Source organism: Macaca nemestrina, chromosome 18 (assembly GCF_043159975.1).
Source record: "Macaca nemestrina isolate mMacNem1 chromosome 18, mMacNem.hap1, whole genome shotgun sequence".
NCBI lineage: Eukaryota > Metazoa > Chordata > Mammalia > Primates > Cercopithecidae > Macaca > Macaca nemestrina.
In genome coordinates, this window is record NC_092142.1 from 70,969,016 (window position 1) to 70,987,103 (window position 18,088).

An 18,088-nucleotide genomic window follows, 5' to 3' on the forward strand; every position below is an offset into this window, starting at 1 on the left:
GGCAATGGAGAGGGTGGGTATGATAACTCAGAAAATAGCATGAGCAAAAGCATAAAAGTATTAAAGAGTATGATGTATTAATGGGCTAGATAGAAGAAAAGTCTGACTAGAGCAGAGAATGTGGGTTTGGAAGTAGACGTAGTTAAAAAATCAAGCATAGGCTGACGGGGCTTCTGATAGTGGGATAGACTAGCTCACCTAAAAGACAACCTGCTATAATGACCTAGAAATGGTACATATAACATAGAATATATTTCCTTTGGAATATATGGCTGACCTTCTAGAAAAATGAAAAAAATATATATACAGGGGTCAGAAATGACCTAGAAACTTATAATCAGAGTGATAAACACGTGTACCAAGTCTGTGGCTCACCCGAGATGTTGGACCTGATAAGAGACAGAGATTATTAGTCTTGGAAATCTGGAAGCTTGATTTAACACCCGTGAGTGAACAGAGAATGAGACCTTGAGCTCACATAGGCCAAGAACTGAGCTACCACTTGCTTTTCACTCCCTCCTTATAAAACCAGCACCTTTAAATCCTTGACTACACAGGGAAATGACAAGGAAGCTTGTCAGTCTTTCAGTGTTTAAAAAAGATGGTTTTTTCTTTAAATTGAGAGTAATAATGATCAGCTATATATGAGTTTGGGGAACGTATTATTTATAGGACCTGCATGGTTCGGGTAATTCTGTAGGCCAAAAAATAACATAAGAAGTTGTCATGGAACATTACAACCCCTTGAAAGAACTAATACAAAATTCTTTGGAAGGACATTTTACAGATAAAACCCATTGAGGATTAGCTCTTTAGTCAATATTTTATAACACTAAAAGAAACAATCCATAATAAATGGCAATTACTAAACATAATAGCAGAATTAAGCTCCTCAAACAGCCAATAAAAGTTATCTAGAGATATATTAGAACAAATAGAGAGAGCTAATAGAAAGAGAATGACAATTTTTCAGAACAGATGAAAGCTGTGAGTCTTCAGATTTAGGTTACATAACAAAACCTGAGTGTAATAACCTACTCCAAGATACCTTATAGTGAAACTTCAGAATAGCAAAGACAAAAAGAAAACTTTTTAAGTGACCAGAGAATTTAAAAAGACATTAGTGAAAAAGGAATAATAAGATTTACAGCAGATTTCTCAATAGCAACAACAGAAGTGAGAGGGCAATGGAGTAGTGGCTCCATTGAGGAAATTTGTTTTCCAATGAGGAAAAGAATTAAAACTGTCAACCTGAGATTCTATACTAAATTATTCAAGTGGGAGGATTTTAAACATTGTATTTCCAGACAAAACTGAGAGTTTTATGTACTTTCACTGGAAAAAAAATAATGTTCTTCAGAAAAAGAACTCAGAAGCAAGGCGGATAAGGGAAGGAGCAATGCTGAGCAAAGAAAATGACAAACATATAGGTAAATCTAAATAATTTTTAACTATATGAGACAATAATAAGAAGGTGGAATCTTGCTCTGTTGCCTAGGCTGGTGTGCAGTGGAGTGATCTCAGCTCACTACAACCGCCTCTTCAATTCAAGCTATTCTCCTACCTCAGCCTCCTGAGTAGCTGGGATTACAGATGCACACCACCATGCCCGGCTAATTTTTCCATTTTTAGTAGAGACAGGTTTCGCCATGTTGGCCAGGCTGGTCTCAAACTCCTGACCTCAAGTGATCCACCTACCTTGGCCTCCCAAAGTGCTGGGATTACAGGCATTAGCCACCATGCCTGGCCAACAAAAAAGCATTTTTAAAAACACTTTAGCATAATTATTATAATATAATAGCTATATTATATTGTATATTAGTATAATAGCTATATTATACTTTAGGAATGCAGTGGCATATACCATGTTCACAAATGGAAATGCTTAATATTGTAAAGATTTAATTTCTTCCAAAATTAACCAATAAATTCAATGAAATTTACATAAAAACCCATGGAAGTTGACAGATTTGCAGTAGATTATAATATCTGATAGGAATAGTGGCCTCCCATACATTTTCCATTTCATTGTTTCCAGGACTATTCTTGCATGTTTGTTTTTGCATATGAAATTTAGTATCAACTTATCTAATTCCATAAAATTGCTTGCTGATATCTTACTGGGATTACATTTAATTTATAAATCGACCTAGGGAGAAATGGCATTTCTGTAATGCTGAGTTGCCCTATCCAAGAATAAGTGATATATTTCCATTTGTTCTACTTTTTCCCAAAAGTCTCCTTTGGAGTCTTTGGGGGAGTGTTTTAACATTTTTTTCTATGAAGTTTTGCACATTTATTGTTAAACTTACTTATAAGCATTTAGTATTCTTTATTGATACTGTAAATGAGGCTTTCTCTACTATTATGTCTTCTGTTTATTATTTGTATATAAGGGCTATTGATTTTCTCTGCTAACTTTAAATCTTGTTACCTCACTGAACTCTTTTATTGTTTGATTTAGTTTTATTATTTATTTTTTCCGAGATTACCCAGGTATATACTATCATTATTTGCATATAGAAATAGTCTTACTTCTTTATTTATTCCTATGCCTCTAATTGACTTTTCTTGTCTAATTGCATTAGCTAATACCTCTAGTACAATGTTTAATATAATAAAGGTAGTGGTCTTCTTACTTTGTTCTCATCTTAGTGAAAATGTCTCTAGTATTTTCCCATCATAAAATAATGACTTTTAGATTAGGTATATAAGTTTTATCATGGTTACAATATATTCTATATTCAAGAATATATTCTCTATATTCTTGAGTGTTTTTCTAATGAATCGATGTTGAATTTTGTCAAAGCTTCCACAATCTCTGGAGGTAATCATATGATCTTTTACTTGCAAATATGGCATATGGTATTAATGGATTTCTTTTTATTGAATCAGCCTTGCATTTCTGTAATAAATCCCATTTGATCATGGAGTATTCTTTTCTTAATGTGGTTAATGTGGTGTTAGTTTTGGTTTGCTAATGTATAGTTTCAAATTTTTGCATCAGTATTCATTGGATATGGACACTGGACCACTTTTCTCTCTTTTTGTACTACACAGTTTAAGCATCTCTAATTCAAAAGTCCAGAATCTGAAATGCTCCAAAGTCTTGACTTTTTTGAGTACTAACATGATGTCACGAGAAGAAATCTCCACACTTACTTCATGTGACAGATCACAGTCAAAGTGCAGTGAAAACTTTGTTTCATACATAAAGTTATTTAAAGTGTTATATAAAATTACCTTCAGGCTATGTGTATTAGGTGTATATAAAACATAAATGAATTTTATGTTTAGACTTGGGTTCCATCCCCAAGATATCTTATTGTGTATATTCAAACATTACAAAACCTGAAAAAAAACAAACCTGAAACACTTCTGGTCCTAAGCATTTTGGATAAGGGATACTCAACCTGTGTTTGTCTGGCTTAGATAAAAGGAATTAGAAAGTTTCCTTCCTTTTCAGTGCCTTGGAATAATTTACAGACCACTGGGATCTTATAAATATTTAAAGGTCTTTAAAGGATTTGTAGAATTCCTACGTGAAAACATGTGAGCTTGGTGATTTTTTGTGGGGTAGTTCCTTAAAAACATACTATTTCTTCTATGAATATTGGTCTGTTTTAGCTAATTCTACTATGTGTATCTAAGTAATTATTCATTTCATCTAAATTTTGAAATTTATTTGTATAGAGGTCTGCAAAATGGTCTCATAAGTTTTTATTTTAATTCCTTCTGTAATTGTTCATAGTACTTTCTTAGATCCTTCATATTTCTGTGGTATCAGTAGTAATGTCTCTTCTTTCATTCATAATTTTGAATCTTCTCTCTTCTTTAGTTACTCTTCTAAAGGCTTATCAGTTTTCAATTCAAATCAATGCAATGGGATATAAACCAAAAATAAGAGTTAAAATGTATGAAAGAAGACAAAAGTATTAATTTTGGGAACGTCATTGTTTTCCTGAACTTCCTAAACAATTAGAACTAATAAGAAAGTGTACACTTATTAAAGTTAACAAAGTATACACTTACAGAGTCAACATACACAAAAATTAATAGTAATGATTCTATTCATATGAGGTTCAAGAACAGGCAAAATTAATCTCTGGTGATACAACAACAGGTGCTCTGAGGGAGACTATTGCCTGAAAAGGAGTTAAAGAAAGTTTGGGGTAGCAGGGAATGGAGATGTTCTAAATCTTGATTACTGTGTTAAGTAATAGATGTATACTCTACATTTAAGATATGTGAATTTTACTACATGTAAATTGGAGTCATATATATGTAGGCTTTTAAGACTGATTTCTTTCACTTGACAATGTGTTTTTAAAGCTCTTCCATGTATTTTTGTACTTTAATAACTCATTTCTTTTTGTTGCTGAGTAATATTCCATATTGTAAATGTACCATAGTTTCTGTGTCTATTCACACATTGAAAGACGTCTTGGTTGCTTCCAGCTTTTGACAGTTGTGCATAAAGCTTGCTATAAGCAGAAAAAAAATTATTTCATTATTGTTTCAGAAAACAGCTCTTGGTTTTATTGATCTTTTATTCTATTGTTTTTCTGGTCTCTTTCATTTATTTCTTCTGTTATCTTTGTTATTTCCTTGCTTCTGCTGACTTTAGACCTAATTTGTTTTCTTTTCTAGTTTCTTGGGTATAACCATAGGTTGTTTATTGTGATCTTTCATTTTTCTTAATGTAGGCATTTATCATAATAAGCTTACCTCTCAAAACTGTTTTTGCTGCATACCATAAGTTTTGATAGTTGGGTTTCATTTTTGTTTGTCTCAACATACTTTTTGATTTCCCTTTTGATTTTTTCTTTGACCCTTTGATCGTGAGTGTGTGGTTTAATTTCCACATATTTGTAAATATTTCCATGTTACTCCTGTTTTTGATTTCCAGTCATACCATTGGGGCTGGAAAAGAAACTTCATATGATTTCAATCTTAAAATTTTTAAGACTTGTAGCCCAACACATGACCTTCTTAGAGAGTGGTCAATGTGCACTTGAGAAGAATGTGTATTCTGTTGATCCTGGATGAAATGTTCTGTAAATGTTTATAAGGTCCTTTTGGTCTATAGTGTTATTCACATCAGCTGTTTCCTTATTGATTTTCTGTTCTATATATTATTGAAAGTGGGCTAAGTCCCCTACTATTGTGGTAACCTTGTCTCTTTCTCTCTTTATATATTTGCTTTATATATAAACAGTCCTTGATCTAAGATGGCTTAACTTACAATTTTTTGACTTTATGATTGGGTAAAAGTGATTCAGTAGAAACCATACTGTGAGTGCCTAAGTAAAAAACCAATCTGTTTTTTACGTTTTGTACAGTATTTAGTAAGTTACATGAGATATTCAATACTTTATTATAAAATAGGCTTTGTGTTAGATGTTTTTGCATAATACAGCCTAATGTAAGTGTTCTGAGCACATTTAAGATAGGCTAGGCTAAGCTATGATGCTTGGTTAGTTAGATGCATTTTCAACTTGCCTTATTTTCAACTTATGTTGAACTTTATCAGCACACAACCCCATCATAAGTTGACAAGCATTTGTATTTACATACTCCAATGCTGGTTGCACCAAACCTTGCATTTCTACTATAGACCCAGTAGGTAATTTGTGTCATCTTTTTATTTATTATTAGATGCAATTTGATTAAATTTTGTTTTGAATATTTACATCTACATCCATGAGGAATACTGGTTAGTAGTTTTCTTTTCTTCTAATGTCCTTCTCAGGTTTGTAATCCTTGTAATTTCCAAGGTAATCCTCATTTCATAGAGTGAGTTTGGAAGTGGTCTCTCCTCTTCAATTTTCTGAAAAGTTTATGTAGAATTAGTATTGCTTACTTAAATGTTTGATAAAATTCTCCAGTGAAGTAATTTGAACCTAGAGTTTTCTTTGGGGAAGACATTCAAATCAAATGTGATCTCTTCAATAGGGCTTTTGAGTTCTGTATTTCTTCTTGAGGGAATTTTGCTAGTTTGTGTTTTTTTCAGGAATTTTTACATTTGACTTCAATTGTTGCATTTATGACTATAAAGTTTTTAAAAATTATATCCCCTTACTAGTCTTTTTATGTGGAATGTGTAGTGATGTTCCCTTTTACATTACTGATTTTGGTAGTTTGTGTTTTCTCTCTTTTCTTCCTGGTTAGCCTAGGTATACATTCATCAAGTTTATTGATCTCTTCAACTAACTGGCGTTTGGACTTTTCATTTTCTCTATTGTTTTTCTTTTCTCCTACTTCATTGAATTCTGCTCTGATTGCTGTCAGCTCTTCTGTTCATATTGGGTCATATTTGCTACTTTTTTTCTTTTTTCTTAAGGAGTCTGAGGTCCTTAGTTTAAGACCTTTATTTTTTTCTAATATAAACATTTTATGCTATAAATTTTCTCCTAAGTACTACTTTAGAGATATTCCACAAGTTTAGATAAGTTATTCTTTCCTTTTTATCCAGTTCAAAATAATTCCTAATTTCCCTTTGGATTTTTTCGTTGATCCACATGTTTGTTTTTTTTTAAGTGTGTTACTTACTGGATATGTGTGGACTATAATATGCATTATTAACTCATCAAAGTTGATCTTGAGTTATTATACTAATTCACATGTAAATTTAAAAGCTTTAATGTTGGCCGGGCATGGTGGCTCACGTCTGTAATCCCAGCACTTTAGGAGGCCGAGGTGGGCTGATCATGAGGTCAGGAGATTGACACCATCCTGGCCAACATGGTAAAACCCATCTCTACTAAAATACAAAAGAATTAGCCAGGCGTAGTGGTGCACGCCTGTAGTCCCAGCTACTCTGGAGACTGAGGCAGGGGAATCGCTTGAACCCGGGAAGCAGAGATTGCAGTGAGCCGAGATCGTGCCACTGTGCTCCAGCCTGGCAACAGAGCGAGACTCCGTCTAAAAATAAATAAATAAATAAGCTTTAATGTTATAATTTTATTTATCCCCTTCTATACCTGGTGCTATTTTGTTACATATTTTACTGTACTTTAAAACTATACGTGAAAGTATTATTTTTGCTTTCAAAAATCATTTTTCTATTAAAGGAAGTAGAAAAAAGCATTCTTTTCTATTTACCTGCTTTTTATTTTATTTATTTATTTTTACCATTTTCAGTGCTCTTCATTCCTTCCTATAGGTTGGAGTTTCTATTTAGTATCATTTTCTTTCAAGCTGAAAAACTTCTTTTAGCATTTCTTATACTGTAGGTTTGCTCTTAATAGATTGTCTCAGCTTTTGTTGATCTGAAAATATTTTTATTTTGCCTCCATTTTGAAAGCTCTTTTCACTGGCTATCAAATTCTAAATTGACAATTTTCTTCTGTTAGCACTTAAAAAATATAATTCCATCTTTTCCTGGTTTTCATTGTTTCTCAAGGAATCAACCATATTTCTTGTCATTGTTTCCTTTCTGGGACTTCAATTACATATGTTGCTTTGTTCATTGTGGCTGTTTTTATTTTTTTTATTTTTTATTTGCCTCGGTTTGGATAATTTATCTTGGCCTATCTTCAAATTCCCTCATTCTTTCTCCTGCAGTGTCCAGTCTGCTGTTAAATACATCCAATATGTTTTTTATATCAGATATTTTATTTTTAGTTCTAGAATTTTCATTTGATTCTTTTTGAAATTTCAGTTTCTCTGTTGAAATTACCTTTCTGTTCATAAATTCTGCCCATTTTGTGCTCCAAACTTTTGAACATATTTATATTGACTTCAAAGTGCTGATTCGCTTATTATACTATCTGAGGCATCAGTCTGTTTGTGAATGCTTTTTTCTCTTGATTGTGCATCACGTTTTCTTGCTTCTTTACATGAGTCATGATATTTTCTTATATGCCAAACATTGTGTATAGACAAAGCATGGGGAGACTTAAGCATGCTTTGCTTTGTTTTGTTTCAGTTTTCCCCCAAAAGGGTAAACTGTTTCTTACGTCTGGCATCTAAAATGAGAGGTGACAGAACTTAAACTTTTTGAGGGGTCAAGTTAATCTGTGAGTGAGCTACAGCCTTAATAAAAATTAATCTCACCTCTGATAGCTCAGTCCTTCATCTCCCAGGCTGCCTCCACTGAGAAGCTAATCCCTCTTATTTTATCAGTATTTGAGCTTAGAGGAGGTTGGCCTGTAATTTCACCTATTTTCCATTCTTTGTATTTAGCTTCACTAGAGCTCTATGGCACTAGGTTCCAGGCACCCTAAGAGTGTAAAAGATTATTGAAATTCTTCACTCTTTTAAGCCTGCTTTAACTGTTGCTTTCTCAGCAAAATTTGGGGTAGAGAAAGGATTATTATGCCAACTAAATTATTGGTATGTATGGGGCTCCTCCAGACTTTCAGTCTGCCCCCGTCAGCCCTCACTATTGCTATTAGCTTGACTGATTACCTTTTGACTCCAAAAAATCTTTTCATCTTTTATAGGATTTTTCTTTCTGCTTACCTTCGAAGGGTTCCTTTTTCTAGAAATGAGTTCATCAAAACTACTTTGCACCCACCAGTCTTTAAGAGTACCCTACATTAGTATGATTTTTATTTTGTTTGTTTTCTCGTTACCACAGGGCAAAGGCCACCCGTGACTTTTTACAACCTAGATGTAAAAACTATGTGCATTCATTCTTATATGCATTTTATGGCTGACCTCAGAATCTCAGAGATCTACAAAAAAAAAGAGAAAGATTGAGAAACATAAGTGTAGGGCAATGAGTTACTGTTGAAAAACTTTAGGCAGAGTAATGACCTAGCTAGGTTTATGATTTAGGAAAATTCTACAGCAGCTGTATGGTTTCTGCATTGAAGCAGTGAGAGAATAGAGATAACTGTGAGATTTGTTATAAGTGATTGTTACAGTCTAGACTAAAGACAATAACCTTAACAAAATCTATTCTGGAAGAAAGTGAAAGAGAGAACCAGTTTGAGAAATTAAGATCTGTATCTATGGCAGAATGGAGATGCAGAAGAATGGAGATTATTAATGGGAAATAAGATTACAAGATTGTCTAAGGTCAGTTTATGAACTTGGCAGAAGGGTTTTAAAATTCTGTAGGTCTTGAGAATTTTTTATCAGAGAATTTTGAATATTAAAGTAGTGTTTTAAAAATACTAGCGTAGAAATGGCGAGGAGAATTGGTTACAGAGGAAAATAAATTTAAGAAAGGGAAACCCATCTGGGGAGTATGTTGGTATAAAACACAGGAGTTACTAAAGGCCTGAGCTAGAGAAGTATAGCAGAAATAGAGATGGAAGAACAATCATGATAAGCAATAATAATCTTAATAAGTTTATTCCTTTCCACATTATAAAGGGGCACATAATTACTAGTCAAAAAATTAACTTGAATCTGTTTCATCATATTCAAAGTTGGTATGCATCTTAGCATTTGGTACCATATTATTAAGTAATTACTCAATGTGCAATAGGAGAATAAAAGAAAAATAGCTGGGCGTGGTGGCTCGGGCCTGTAATCCCAGCACTTTGGGAGGCCGAGGCGGGCAGATCATGAGGTCAGGAGATGGTGACCATCCTGGCTAACACGGTGAAACCCCGTCTCTACTAAAAATACAAAAAATTAGCCCGGCGTGGTGTCAGGTGCCTGTAGTCCCAGCTACTCGGGAGGCTGAGGCAGGAGAATGGCGTGGACCCGGGAGGCAGAGCTTGCAATGAGCCGAGATCGCGCCACTGCACTCCAGCTGGGTGACAGAGCGAGACTCCGTCTCAAAAAAAAAAAAAAAAAAAGAAAAAAAGAAAGAAAAATAAATCAGTTAAAATGATTGAAAACTTAATAGTATCTGGCTGCAATTAGAATCCAAACTACTAAATGAAGCCTCATAGATTCTGAAGCGTATTCCCTATTAAAAGCATTTTAAAGTGGGAACAGAATTATGCTTTCAATAATATAAAAGAATAGCGCAATTAAATACACAATTATAAAAGGTAAAGATTCTAATTCTGATTTTCAACTACTATGAGAATATTTTTCTAGATATAGTCACACATTTCTGTAAACAAAGGCTTTGTATGCAATCTGAAAGTGAATCCTGAACCATCCTGAATTAGAAAACAATGGGGCCTCTTCATCTTCCCTCTATGGCAAGGTTCAGCAAACTTTCTCTGTAAAAAGCTAGATAATAACAATTTTAGGCTTTGTGAGCATACATTCTGTGTCACAGCTACTCAACTCTGTTGTTATAGCATGAAAGTAGTCATAGACGATGTGAAATAATAAACCTGGCTGTGTTCCAATATAACTTTATTTAAACAAATAGGTAGTGGCCATTGTTTGTGAACCCCTGCTACACAGTATGTCTGTATGGGAGAGTCTTGGAGGCGTGACTCTTCCAGTATGGTCTAGAGAAGTGCTCTCGAATAGAAATGTAATGGAAGCCACATACAAATTTTAAATTTTCTAAAAGCTACCTTTAAAAAAAGGTGAAATTCATTTTAACAATATATTTTGTTTAACTCAATATATTCCAAATATTATATCAACATGTTGTCAACATTATAAATTTATTAATGAGATATTTTACTTTCTCTTATTCATAGTAAGTCTTTAAAACCTGATGTGCATCTTACACTTACAGCACATCTCAAGTCACACCAGCCACATTTCCAGTGTTAAGTAGCCACATGTGGCCAATGGCTACCATATTAGAGAGTACAGCTCTGAACACTTCATTGCTCTCCCAGATTTGAATGCTTCTCCTATGGACTGGAAATTACCCACTGGTAAGACCACTTCTCACCCAGCAAGGTGTTTCTGGTACCCTTTCCCTTCCCTGGCCTCATCTTCATCAGCCTTACCACTTGAAAATGCCCCAAGCAATGTTTCTCAATGTTTAATGTGCATAGTACTCACCTGGGAATCTTGTTAAAATGCAGATTCTGGTTCTGTAGATAAAGGACAGAACCTGAGATTTTGCATACTTAAGAAGCTCCCAATGCTACTAGTCTAAGAACCATACTGAAAAAGCAAGGATTGAAAAGATCACTCCAAAGAAGATGACCATAACTGGAATTGATGGCCTACCCTCCTCTAAAAATCTATCAGGTCTAATCCCAAACTTGCTAAACATCCCTGTTAGGTCACCACCAGAAATAAAAGCTTCTAAGGCAGCACTGTGCAGTAGAAATATAATTTAAAATTTTCTAGTAGCCACATTTAAAATAGTTTTTAAAAAGTGAAATCAATTTTAGTAACATTTCTTTAAGTGAAAATATCAAAAACATTAAAAAATTAATGTAAAAATTATTTATTTTTTAACTTCTATTTTAAGTTCAAGGGTACATGTACCGGATATGCAGGTTTGTTACGTAGGTCAACTTGTGTCACGGAGGTTGGTTGTACAGATGATTTCATCACCCAGGTATTAAGCCTAGCACCCATTAGTTATTTTTCCTGCTTCTCTCCCTCCTCCCACCCTCTACCGTCCAGTAGGTCCCAGTGTGTGTTGTTCCCCTCTATGTGTCTGTGTGTTGTCATCATTTAGCGCCCACGTATATGTGAGAACATGTGATATTTTGATTTTCTGTGCGTTAGTTTGCTAGGGATAATGGCCTCCAGCTCCATCCACAACCCTGCAAAGGACCTGGTGTCATTCTTTTTTGTGACTGCAGAATATTCCAGGTGTCTATGTACCACATTTTCTTTATCCATTCTATCATTGATGGGCATTTGGGTTGATTCCTTGTGTTTGCTACTGTGAATAGTGCTGCAATGAACATACACGTTCATGAGTCTTTATAATAGAACAATTTATAATCCTTTGGGTATATACCCAGTAATGGGATTGCTGGATCAAACAGTAGTCTTTAGGTCTTCGAAGAATCACCACACTGTCTTCCACAATGGTTGAACTAATTTACACTCCTACCAACAGTGTAAAAGTATTCCTTTTTCTCCACAACCTTGCCAGCATCTGTTATTTTTTGACTTTTTAATAATAGCAAAAAATATGGAATTCTTCACAAATTTGTGTGTCATCCTTGCACAGGGGCCATGCTAATCATATGAATCTCTGTGTTCTTCCAATTTTAGCATATGTGCTGCTGAAGCAAGCACTGACAAATTATTAATAAGAAACTTTACATTCTTTTTTGTACTGCCTTCAAAATCCAATATATGTTTTAGAGTACCTCTTAATTTGGGTCAGATACATTTAAAGGGCTCAATAGGCACATATTTGCTAGTGACTATCATATTGGACAGTGCAGCTCTAAGGTCATCATCAGACCTGTGTGCTTATCCCTCTGTGGTTCGGTACATCTCCAAATCTGACCCAGTTTCTCATCTCTTCTTATTCTCCCAAATCCTTTTCCTATATTCTCTGGAACTTATGGTCTGTCATTAGAAAAAAAAAAAAAAAACTCCTCTATTATTAATCTCATGTCAAAAATGTTCCTTTCAACTTCTTGTTCTAACCCAAACCTGCTTATCCCTTAGCACCCTGCTTCTCGTTCTGCTCTGTTAAAAGTGGTGGCTGCCTCTTCTCACATATCTTCAGGATATTTATGTGGGATAGATGCCTTCCTTCTGCCTCACTGCCCTGTTCAGGCCCTTTCTCCTCCTTCTTCTCTCAAAAACCAAATCCTTTGAATCAGATGCCAATAGATTATGGTACCTGCTGTGTCTCCTTTGTTGTGGTCATTTGTTCAATCTCCTGGTTGAGCAATTTATGTAGTCAGCATTTGATCGATCCTATTCTTCTCCACCATCACACTTCTCAACATTCTTGGTGACTTCAGCATCTGCCTGATTCTTTTACCTCCTTACTTCCACTCATCTTTTCCTCTATCCGTTCTCAGATACCCACCACACCACATCCAAAATCTAGATTTAAGAATCCCATTTAAAAGTGTTTCTAGCTCACTCAAAGTTCAGAATTCATTTGCCAACAATTCTTCAGCCACATTGTACCTACCCATCAACTGATTCAACTTCATATTTCCTTCCTCATATCATCATTTCTTATGTCACCAATAATGAATCCCATGGTCCATCACTATAATTAACCTGATGTATATCCCCTTGTGCCTCTTTCCCTTATATGTGCTGTTAACCCTAAAGCTGATAAATCCAACATCTCACCTACTCTCATCCTTACGTGAACAGCTAAATGTGGTTAAGGAAAACATACAATCACACTGACTGGTCTCATTTAAAATTTTTACTACAAATCTTAAACATCCTTGGTATTACTCAGTCTTAGTTGATAACTTAATGTCTTATTTCATTGAGAAATTAGAAACCATCAAAAGAGAACCTATTCCTCCCACAACCAAATCTACCACCTATCATCTCTGCCTTCCCTGCAATTACACTGAATGGCATGTCCCTGCTCCTAAGGCCAGTGCCTTGACTTGGGAATTGGATTCCATCTCTTCCTCAAAGCCTTGGTCCCTGCAATTATATACTCTCTTACACATCATCCTTTTCCTTTTCTATTATAATTGTTCTTAATGGTACACAAACATGCTATGGTTGCTCCCAATGTAAACAAAGCCTTTATCTAAATAGAATCCTCCAACTAACACCCCATTTCTCTGCTCTCCTTTGTAACTCATCAATAGAGTTATCTATACTTGCTGACTCCATTTTATTCACCACCATTTCCCACTTTGTCCTCCAATCAAATGGAACTCTATGGTCAAGGTGGCCAGTGACTTTCATCCAGCCAAATCAAATAACCAATTCTCAGTTCTTATTTTACTCAAAGTTTGGTGGCATTTTTTACAGCTCATTACTCCCTTCTTTTTCAAATCTCTGTTTTTGTTGTTTATGGTAGTTTCTGGTTATTCTCCTGTAACACAGGTCACTCCTTTTCTGTCTTCTTTGATGCCTCTTTTTCCTCTTCCTGGCCTCTACTTTCTGGAGTACCCCAAAGCAATCCTTAGGCCTTTTATCTGTCTAAACTCACTCTTACAGCGATACCATCCAGTTACATGGCTTGAAATGGTATCTATAAGCTTATGATAACAAAATATATGTTTATCTTCATTCCAGACTTCCTGTGAGCCTCACTCTGTCTACACTTGGATGTTTAATGGTCATCTCAAATTTAACCTGGTCAAACTGAAGCTTTTTATTTCATTTTCAATTTGCTCCCTCTTCTGTCTTCTGCCATTTAGTTAAAGGCTTACTATTTACTCTCTCATCTGATTCCTCTACAGACTGCAAAGCTCTATCTTCAAAATATATCCTGAATCCCTCTACTTCTTACCACCTCCACTGTTGCCATTTTAGTCTAAGGTACCATAATCCATAATCATCTCTTGCTCAGATTTCTGTGATAACTTCTTATGTGGTTTTCTTGCTTTCTTTCTGCTACCCCATCCCACCCTTCAGTTTAGTCTGATTGTAAGGTACACTTTAGGCAAAATTGTAAGGTACGTTTTGATTGCTTTCCTCATGGCTAGAATAAAATTCACACTCCTTATCATGGCCTTTAAGTATCTACTTCTCTTGGGTACTGGGCTACTGCCTGTTTCCCCCACCACTCTCTCCCATGTTACTTTACTCCAGACACATTGGCTGTATTTAAAATTTTTGAATATGCCAAACTTGTTCTGGTCTCAAAGCCTTTACATTCTATGTGAAACATTCATCCCCCAGATCTTCACAGGGCTTGTTATTTTACATCATTAATGCCCCAGTTTGAATGTCAGTTCCTAAGTAATAGATCACCCTGTTTCAAATAATTCCCTTTAATAATCTCTACTCTTTTACATGGCTTAATTTTCCTTCATAGCACTTATAGCTACCTGAAGTTCTATTTTTAATTAACTGTTTACTTTTTATTTTTTTTATTATTCACTAGAAAGAAAGCTTTGTGAATGAAAGGACGTTGTACTACTCACTGCTGTGTATCCTTCATCTAGAACACTACCTGGCACACAGTGAGTAGTGAGTAAATGAGTCTGAAACATTTCAGGAAATAGATCATGTAGTTGATGAAATCAGAATTTGTTGTTTGAATTGTCTTCTAAGCCTTCTAAGAACAAAAGGCTCTAGTACAAAGTAAGCCCTGCAATCTAGTCCATATCAGGAGCTTGCCCCAATGCTCATTAGTGGTTGGATGCAGAAATTCCCAGTGATTCCTGCTAATCAGCTAATTTGCCTGTTTCCATCAATAGTTACTGGCTATTTGTTTCTGCTGCCCAGTCTTCACCTAACTTGCCTTACAAGAGCTTGCTTTTAAACTGAGAATTTCTTTGCTTGCTTTGCCATATCCTTGCTTGGCTTTTCTTTCTTTAACAAGCACAACAGCATGCTGCTGCATCTTCAAAGAGTGAATTAATTCTGTCCGCAAAAGGGTCAAGTGCTAGAAAGTGCATAGCCATGCAGTTTGCATGGCAGGATACAGAAGATATGATGCTAATAAGATTCTAAGATGAGAACAGCAGACTGTCTCTGGGGATTCAGATGAAGGGGTCTGTAAATTTTAAAAGAAATGGTCTCCGAAAACTAATGATGTCTGCTTTCCAATTCATTAATAATGTGGAGTGGGGAGATGGGAGTGAGATCCAGGCCATGCTTTGAAATATCAAAATGTAACGAGGAAGAAAACAGTAAGAGCCATCTCAATGGGGTCATAAAGCTGGGAGAAGGAGGCAAACCGTAAGAAGATGTGGTGGTGCTGTATGGAGGGGAGGGAATCAATCCACCCCATGTGTGTATATTTATGTGCATATAGTACCTTTATCTGTACACGAGTAGATAAAAAGTTCTGTTAGAAAAAAATACTGCAACATTGATAAGGCTTTTGCAATTTTCATATTTAAGGTGACTCAGAATATTTCAAGTATTGTAAAAACATGTCTAAGCTGTCTGCCTTTCCATATTTACAAACCCTGCCCTTCACCTCTTTGCATTGCATACAAGGAACTGAGTAATAAGAACCTCAGCCTTGTTTGTAGTTAATAGTGGAAGAAAAAACCTTCAGGCAAAGCCTAATGAACCAAGAGCAATTCTGAGCTCTCCTCTGTAATATCTGCCAAGGCAGTGTCTTTCCAAGGGCTGCCTGGACATATTGTGTGACCTTGCTGCTTTAAATCATTAAAATTTCCCATTACTGGAATGGTGTTTGCATGGAGGGGCTGTTGTGCAGATATTATGGCTGAGTTTCTCCCTGCTGCCTTCCAAGTTTGCTCTAATAGAAAATGCCTCTCTGCGTGAACAGTTCCCGCGAGCTGGGAGGTGTGCAGCAGCAGGAGAGTTTAGCTTTGGCTTTTATTTTGACAAAGCTATCACATTTTGCAGATTGAGGTTATGGTCTTTCCTTCTATCTCTGTATTTTATCTGCATGATATTTTCTGATCTCCCTTTTAAACCCCCATTAGTTACGATTGAGGCTCTAGGGTGGCAGCCTGCCTTGGAGCCATGATATCGTCAGCTTTTCTTATGAGCCACTAAATTGACTGACTGATTCAGTGGGGTTCAGTCATGTGGAACCTTTCCAAGGGGCCTAGACTCAGAAAGGAGACCCCTCTGTGCCAGATAGAGGCCTAGGGGGTTAGTGCAATCCCTAAGGGGCCAACAATTTTAAAAGCAAAAAGAAGTGCTGCCTCATTTTCCAGGGCCATTGGTTCTGTCGGCCACATCCTTCAGAGCTTCCTTCTTCCGCAGGTAGCCTGCTGCACCATGAAGCTATGGACGTTGAAGAAATTGGTGGCATTTCCTAATCCAGGCCGCAATCCCCAGCCCCGTTTTACCACCCTCCTAAGAAGCTGTTATACTTTCGTGCAACTCCGATCTTATGATTTTAGCAGAAAGTTTCACAATAACAAATGCTTTTGCCTAGAGGGAGTAGAAATATTTCAAAGTACTGGTTATACAGCTGTAAACTGTTTAGAACCAATTGAAAGGGGGAGAGATTCATTGGCTAGCTCTCCCAAGTCTCTAAACAAACCATGGCAGATTGAGAAGTTTTGAACCCAAAGCTAGTGCTCTAATTTCTAAAGCAAGATAGTGTGACCATTTCTTTTTCCACGGCTTTCCTATTTTCAGTGAGACAGTGAATTCTTCCTGATAAATGCTTCTGAAGCTGAGAGGATAGCACAACCACATGCCTCAAACACTTCACTTTGTTCACCTTCTCTTGAATGTGTGGGACGTGGCAGTCTAGAGTGGGGGCTGTCGGGAGAGGTGGTTGTAGAGGTGAGGAATTTATTTCCCCAGGAAATCTCATTAGTGATGCAGTGCCTGTTTTTCATTGAGGTTTCTGCTCCTTAGCTTTGTTTTCAGCTGAGTAACCGAGCCTGAAAGCCGTCTGGTGACTCACAAAAGGTCACACTGAGAGTCGGGGGCACGGACCAGAGCACGCTGCCTACCTGTGATTGATGTGTATTAAAGCTGTCTTAAGCCACTCATAAACACAGCAAGAATCCTGTTCTCTTTTCATCAGTGCTCTTGACCAAGACTTGATTTACTGTTTTGAAATCAGCTGCTGCTTCAGTCCTCTACAATAGCTTCTTTAATAGCTTGTCATAACAGTTGATGACAATTTGGAAAAGCTCACATATTCAATATATTTTTTAAATTGACTTTGCACTATGCCAGGTACCAAGGCTTTATAAACAGTCTAATTGTTCCTTGAGTGTTTGCTGACCTAAAGGAAAGTGTTGATGAATCACACCCTCCTCTTCTATCTATGAGGGTATTGAGATGTGTATTCAATATTGTAGCAAATCACTGTTGAAAATTGATTCCATGTCCCTGAGGCTACTTACCTGAAAAGGTGAAACAGCAGAAGTACCTGCTAGAGAAGACTGACCAGCTCTGCTATTTCTGGATGAGATTGCTTTAAAGTTTGTAGGAGAAGGGATTGAAATTGGATCAGACAGTACAATTCTCATTCTGGTAAAGAATAATCATCATCATCTATAGCCACTGAGTGGGTTTTCTCAGTTTGATACTTATGGCTATGCTATAATGAAGTTTAAGACTCATGTCAATATGACTGAGACAGTAATTGTATAATCTTAGAAGAAATGTGTGCACAGAATATGTGACTTATCTGAAGTGCAACAACAATTAGATGTAAATATTTCTGATCAATTTGATTGTT

General features: G+C 36.0%; 1 pseudogene; it reads right to left on the minus strand.

Annotated features, from left to right (window-relative positions):
• Nucleotides 1-11,971: 11,971 nt before the first annotated feature.
• Nucleotides 11,972-12,084, minus strand: LOC112428301 (U6 spliceosomal RNA; annotated as a pseudogene).
• Between the last annotated feature and the right edge of the window lie 6,004 nt (nt 12,085-18,088).